The following is a 6,986-nucleotide window of genomic DNA, read 5'->3' on the forward strand; positions in this document are numbered from 1 at the left end:
CTTAGAGTTAATGACTAATAGGCTTAACTCTTGTTTGTCTGCACCACAGTTCCCGTTCGTTCCGTGCCGTAGCCGGATACGTATTGCACAGTAGTAGACACCGTAATCTGACGTATCTAACACACCACTATTGTAACTCGTCGTCCAAGGACCTTTCAAGTGCCTGATGGCCAGGGGAGCTCTTACACGGCACGGAGACACAGTGATGCTCGCCCATCAAAGTGTACAACGATCGAGTTTGCTTAAGTGTCTGGGTACCTACACACCAGACACAATGCAATGGCCATGGATCCACACAAGGCACATCACATGCAGAAAGCTTCACCAGATTATGACACATACCACACTCTTGTAACTCGTCGTCGAAGGGGCGTTCAAAGTGCCTTACGGCTAGGGGAGATCTAGCACGGCACGGAGACACAGTGATGGTTGCCCATCAAAGTGTACAACGATCGAGTTTGCTTTCCGCGCAAGCGTTCTAAGTGTCTGGGTACCTACACACCAGACACAATGCAATGGCCACGGATCCACACAAGGCACATCACATGCAGAAAGCTTCACCAGATTCTGACACATACCACACTCTTGTAACTCGTCGTCGAAGGGGCGTTCAAAGTGCCTTACGGCTAGGGGGGATCTAGCACGGCACGGAGACACAGTGATGGTCACCCATCAAAGTGTACAACGATCGAGTTTGCTTTCCGCGCAAGCGTTCTAAGTGTCTGGGTATCTAAGCACCAGACACAATGCAATGGCCACGGATCCACACAAGGCACATCACATGCAGAAAGCTTCACCAGATTCTGACACATACCACACACATGCAACTCGTCGTCGAAGGGGCGTTCAAGTGCCTTACGGCTAGGGGAGATCTAGCTCGGCACGGGGACACAGTGATGGTCACCCATCAAAGTGTACAACGAACGAGTTGGCTTTCAACAAATTCTGACACATAGCAAGCGAGCGACCGAGCTACACCGAAGGCAGCTCATGGTTGGTCACTCGCGGACGATCATCAGTAATGATCCTTCCGCAGGTTCACCTACGGAAACCTTGTTACGACTTTTACTTCCTCTAAATCATCAAGTTCGGTCAACTTCAGCCATGCCAGCTGCAGCTCACGAAGGAACCGCGGAAGGTAAGCCTCCAGAAACCTCACTAAATAATCCATCGGTAGTAGCGACGGGCGGTGTGTACAAAGGGCAGGGACGTAATCAGCACTAGCTAATGACTAGTGCTTACTAGAAATTCCAGGTTCATGGGGACCGTTGCAGTCCCCAATCCCGACTAGATGGGCATTTTAGTGATTTCCCGTTCCTCTCGGAATGGGGGCGCCTATTGGCGAGAACACGCTGCGACCCACATTGTAGCACGCGTGCAGCCCAGAACATCTAAGGGCATCACGGACCTGTTATCGCTCATTCTCAGCTTGCTAAACACAAGTTGTCCCGCTAAGCAGGGCAAACGTAGCCGACGACCGCCCGTGAAGGCGCCGCCCGGCTGTAACGTCAGGTGCGCCCGGAGGCGCACTGCTGACAGCGTTCTAGTTAGCATGTTTGAGTCACGTTCGTTATCGGAATTAACCAGACAAATCATTCCACGAACTAAGAACGGCCATGCACCACTACCCTTAAATTTGAGAAAGAGCTATCAATCTGTCTTACCTCGAATAGTTTGGACCTGGTAAATTTTCCCGTGTTGAGTCAAATTAAGCCGCAAGCTCCACTTCTTGTGGTGCCCTTCCGTCAATTCCTTTAAGTTTCAACTTTGCAACCATACTTCCCCCGGAACCCGATTTTGGTTTCCCGGAAGCGACTGAGAGCACCGAATAGGGGTAGCGTCTCCCAATTGCTAATTGGCATCGTTTACGGTTAGAACTAGGGCGGTATCTAATCGCCTTCGATCCTCTAACTTTCGTTCTTGATTAAAGAAAGCATCCATGGCAAACGCTTTCGCTTCAGTTGGTCCTACGACGGTCTGCGAATTTCACCTCTCGCGCCGTAATACCAATGCCCCCAACTACTTCTGTTAATCATTACCTCTAGGTTTCTGACAAACCAACGAAATCGTTTAAACCGAGGTCATATTCCATTATTCCATGCAAGATTATTCTCGGCCAACGCCAACCCCACGGGGGGGCCGGACGCTTTGTCTTAGCCTGCTTTGAGCACTCTAATTTGTTCAAGGTAAATGTGAGTATCTTGAGCACCATGAGGAGCCCGTGCCGGAGTTAACCGGTAGCACGGTACTCGTTCACAGAGTAACGCCCAAGTACACCATTGTGAGTCGCAGCCGTGAGCGCGCGCACGAACGGCCCCGGCGTGTAACCGGGCGCCCGTGGCGGTCACGTGTCTGGACGGGCAATCAACTTCGAACGTTTTAACCGCAACAACTTTAATATACGCTAGTGGAGCTGGAATTACCGCGGCTGCTGGCACCAGACTTGCCCTCCACTTGATCCTTGTTGAAGGATTTATACTCAACTCATTCCAATTATGGACCATCGTTAGAGAGGTCCATATTGTTATTTCTCGTCACTACCTCCCCGTACTGGGATTGGGTAATTTACGCGCCTGCTGCCTTCCTTGGATGTGGTAGCCATTTCTCAGGCTCCCTCTCCGGAATCGAACCCTGATTCCCCGTTACCCGTCGCAACCATGGTAGTCCTCTACACTACCATCAATAGTTGATAGGGCAGACATTTGAAAGATCTGTCGTCAGTCGACAAGCGACCATACGATCTGCGTCCTTATCCAGACTTCAACTCAAGCCGCCCGGAGGCGATTGGTTTAACTAATAAGTGCACCAGTTCAGCTACCCGCGAGGGCAACAGTCCCGGCATGTTGCATGTATTAGCTCTGGATTTTCCACAGTTATCCAAGTAACTAGTGGTAGGATGATCTTGTGAATTATAGCTGTTATACTGAGCCTTATGCGGTTTCACATTCATTTATGTTTGTACTTAGACATGCATGGCTTAACCTTTGAGACAAGCGTATATTACTGGTAGGATCAACCAGAATTCGTTCCACTACAGACACACACTCGCTTAGTGGGAAATAAATTTCCACACAACTCTCTCTCTCTAGAACCATATGGAATGGCTCTTTGGTGTTGGGTAAGGCACCAATTTGTTGGGGTGTAACGGTCACCACCAACTTTAAGTTTGTTAGGGCACAACGGAAACCACTAACTAAACTTTAGGAAACTAAATTTCCTCACACATTATCTCTCACCATATTAGCACTAGGTGCTATCCACGATTGTACAACGTTTCAACTCTTGAATCGACCGTAGGGCCGCGGAATTGCTTCCGGGCCCCTATTCTCGCTATTAATTGTTCATCTCTTTCAATACATCGAGTTCGTTCCATTGGGTAGTTCGCATGGCGAACGTTTTGATGCAGCCCCCTGGGGGACCACGGCACTTTACACCGGGTATGGTGTATGCGCAACCTACAGATAACAATAAACCCCTTATGCGTGTGTAAACCGATGTTGGGCTGCTCAACATCTTTCATGGTTACATCACTTGCACCAGAACCCACGGTGCCGATTTGGTAATATGTTGTACATTTACTCTCAAGATGTACGCTTCGGCCCCTTATTCAGGGGCTCAAGCTATTACCAGCAAGAACAATCCTCATCCAGACTTGAACTCGAAACACCCGGAGGCGAACGGTTTAACTAATAAGTGCACCAGTCTTGAATCCATGCGTCGGTGGAAACAATGCCGGCGTGTTGCATGTATTAGCTCTGAACTTAGCGAGTGATTGCCTTGCAGCTGTCGAACTGAGCGTAGAGCGTGATTATCGCTCACTTGAACCATGTTGAATGGCTCTTTGGTGTAGGGTAAGGCACCAATTTGTTGGGGCGTAACGGTCACCACCAACTTAAGACTTGCTTATAGGCATTTCAACGTTTTCAACTCTTAAATCGACCGTGTTTCATTATCATCTCTTCTTCTTATTAAATGCATCGAGTTCGTTCCATTGGGTAGTTCGCGTGGCGAACGGTTTGATGCAGCCCCCCGGGGGGGACCACGGCACTTTACACCGGGCATGGTGTATGCGCAACCTACAGATCACCAATATATTTGTGATCGATAATGCACACTTCTTACACGACTGACCAGTCGACAGCGCTGCCTTCCTATTATGCGTGTGTAAACCGATGTTGGGCTGCTCAACATCTTTCACGGTTACATCACTTGCACCCGAACCCATGGTGCCGATTTGGTAATATGTTGTACATGGTCTCAAGATGTACGCTTCGACCCCTTATTCAGGGGCTCAAGCTATTACCAGCAAGATCAATCCTCATCCAGACTTGAACTCGAAACACCCGGAGGCGAACGGTTTAACTAATAAGTGCACCAGTCTTGAATCCATGCGTCGGTGGAAACAATGCCGGCGTGTTGCATGTATTAGCTCTGAACTTAGCGAGTGATTGCCTTGTAGCTGTCGAACTGAGCGTAGAATGTGATTATCGCTCACTTGAAAGGGTCAAGCCCTTTCGAGTCGTCCGGTTTTTACGCCAGACGACTCGGTTCACCATCTTTCGGGATACAAGTTGACTAAGTGGTACCACTACACTTATCAACTTTCGATTTGGTAATCCTCATCCAGCTTCCTTTCTGGAGGTCCCGAGGATTACCAATTGGGCTGTCATACTGAGCTCATATATTGGAGATCGATAATGCACACTTCTTACACGACTGACCAGTCGACAGCGCTGCCTTCCTATTATGCGTGTGTAAACCGATGTTGGGCTGCTCAACATCTTTCATGGTTACATCACTTGCACCAGAACCCACGGTGCCGATTTGGTAATATGTTGTACATTTACTCTCAAGATGTACGCTTCGGCCCCTTATTCAGGGGCTCAAGCTATTACCAGCAAGAACAATCCTCATCCAGACTTGAACTCGAAACACCCGGAGGCGAACGGTTTAACTAATAAGTGCACCAGTCTTGAATCCATGCGTCGGTGGAAACAATGCCGGCGTGTTGCATGTATTAGCTCTGAACTTAGCGAGTGATTGCCTTGCAGCTGTCATACTGAGCGTAGAGCGTGATTATCGCTCACTTGAACCATGTTGAATGGCTCTTTGGTGTAGGGTAAGGCACCAATTTGTTGGGGCGTAACGGTCACCACCAACTTAAGACTTGCTTATAGGCATTTCAACGTTTTCAACTCTTAAATCGACCGTGTTTCATTATCATCTCTTCTTCTTATTAAATGCATCGAGTTCGTTCCATTGGGTAGTTCGCGTGGCGAACGGTTTGATGCAGCCCCCCGGGGGGGACCACGGCACTTTACACCGGGTATGGTGTATGCGCAACCTACAGATCACCAATATATTTGTGATCGATAATGCACACTTCTTACACGACTGACCAGTCGACAGCGCTGCCTTCCTATTATGCGTGTGTAAACCGATGTTGGGCTGCTCAACATCTTTCACGGTTACATCACTTGCACCCGAACCCATGGTGCCGATTTGGTAATATGTTGTACATGGTCTCAAGATGTACGCTTCGACCCCTTATTCAGGGGCTCAAGCTATTACCAGCAAGATCAATCCTCATCCAGACTTGAACTCGAAACACCCGGAGGCGAACGGTTTAACTAATAAGTGCACCAGTCTTGAATCCATGCGTCGGTGGAAACAATGCCGGCATGTTGCATGTATTAGCTCTGAACATAGCGAGTGATTGCCTTGTAGCTGTCGAACTGAGCGTAGAATGTGATTATCGCTCACTTGAAAGGGTCAAGCCCTTTCGAGTCGTCCGGTTTTTACGCCAGACGACTCGGTTCACCATCTTTCGGGAAGGGACCGTCTCGGTCGCAAGCTGCTCCGGTCCCCAAACAACCTGCGACAAATGATAGGAAATGCCGACATCAATACGTGTTCAGTTTGGTTTATCGCTCATAGGTCTTTTTGACCATCGATCCCTGATTATAACTCTCAATTAAACAGTCAGGAGAGTAAGGCATGCCCATCGATATCTCATCGACAGGCGATACCGCAAGAACGGCCAACGACACATCAGGTGATCGATTATTGCTACGACTTTTGCTTAATCGTTTCCACTCCTTAGAGAAAGAAACCCCCGGGGACCGTCTCGGTCGCAAGCTGCTCCGGTCCCTAAACAACCTGCGACAAAAGATATGAAATGCCGACATCAATATGTGTTCAGTTTGGTTTATCGCTCATTGGTCTGTTTGACCATCGATCCCTGATTAAACTCTCAGTAATCCAGTCGGGAGAGTAAGGCATGCCCATCGATATCTCATCGACAGGCGATACCGCTTGAACGGCCAACGACACATCAGAGGATCGTATCTTGCTACAACTTTTGCTTAATCGTTTCTTCTCCTTGGAGAAAGAAACCCCCGGGGACCGTCTCGGTCGCAAGCTGCTCCGGTCCCTAAACAACCTGCGGCATCAAATGATAGGAAAAGCCGACATCAATACGTGTTCAGTTTGGTTTATCGCTCATTGGTCTTGTTTGACCATCGATCCCTGATTAATACTCTCAATTAGAAGGTCGGTAGAGTAAGGCATGCCCATCGATATCTCATCGACAGGCGATACCGCATGAACGGCCAACGACACATCAGAGGATCGTATCTTGCTACAACTCTTGCTTAATAGTTTCCACTCCTTGGAGAAAGAAACCCCCGGGGACCGTCTCGGCCGCAAGTTGCTCCGGTCCCTAAACAACCTGCGGCATCAAATGATAGGAAAAGCCGACATCAATACGTGTTCAGTTTGGTTTATCGCTCATAGGTCTGTTTGACCATCGATCCTAGAATTCAACTTTCGAGTAAGGCATGCCCGTCGATATCTCATCGATAGGCGATACCGGTAGAACGGCCAACGACACACATCTAGGATCGCATTTACTCTTCCTTGGATGGATAACCAATACCCTAGGACCGTTTCATCGCGAGCTGCTCCGGTCCTCAAACAACTCGCGA

At 48.7% G+C, this 6,986-nt stretch overlaps 1 long non-coding RNA gene across 1 annotated transcript in view; it reads right to left on the reverse strand.

Annotated features, from left to right (window-relative positions):
* Positions 1 to 1,256, reverse strand: part of LOC125773491 (uncharacterized) — a 2,217-nt gene extending 961 nt beyond the window's left edge. The window contains exons 1-2 of the long non-coding RNA XR_007420145.1: positions 495 to 1,256; positions 1 to 258 (exon numbers count right to left, since the gene is read on the reverse strand). The exon at positions 1 to 258 is cut by the window's left edge and continues 350 nt beyond it. This is a non-coding gene — a long non-coding RNA (uncharacterized LOC125773491). The remainder of the gene's footprint in view (positions 259 to 494) is intronic.
* Between the last annotated feature and the right edge of the window lie 5,730 nt (positions 1,257 to 6,986).

This window comes from Anopheles funestus (assembly GCF_943734845.2).
Source record: "Anopheles funestus chromosome X unlocalized genomic scaffold, idAnoFuneDA-416_04 X_unloc_36, whole genome shotgun sequence".
NCBI lineage: Eukaryota > Metazoa > Arthropoda > Insecta > Diptera > Culicidae > Anopheles > Anopheles funestus.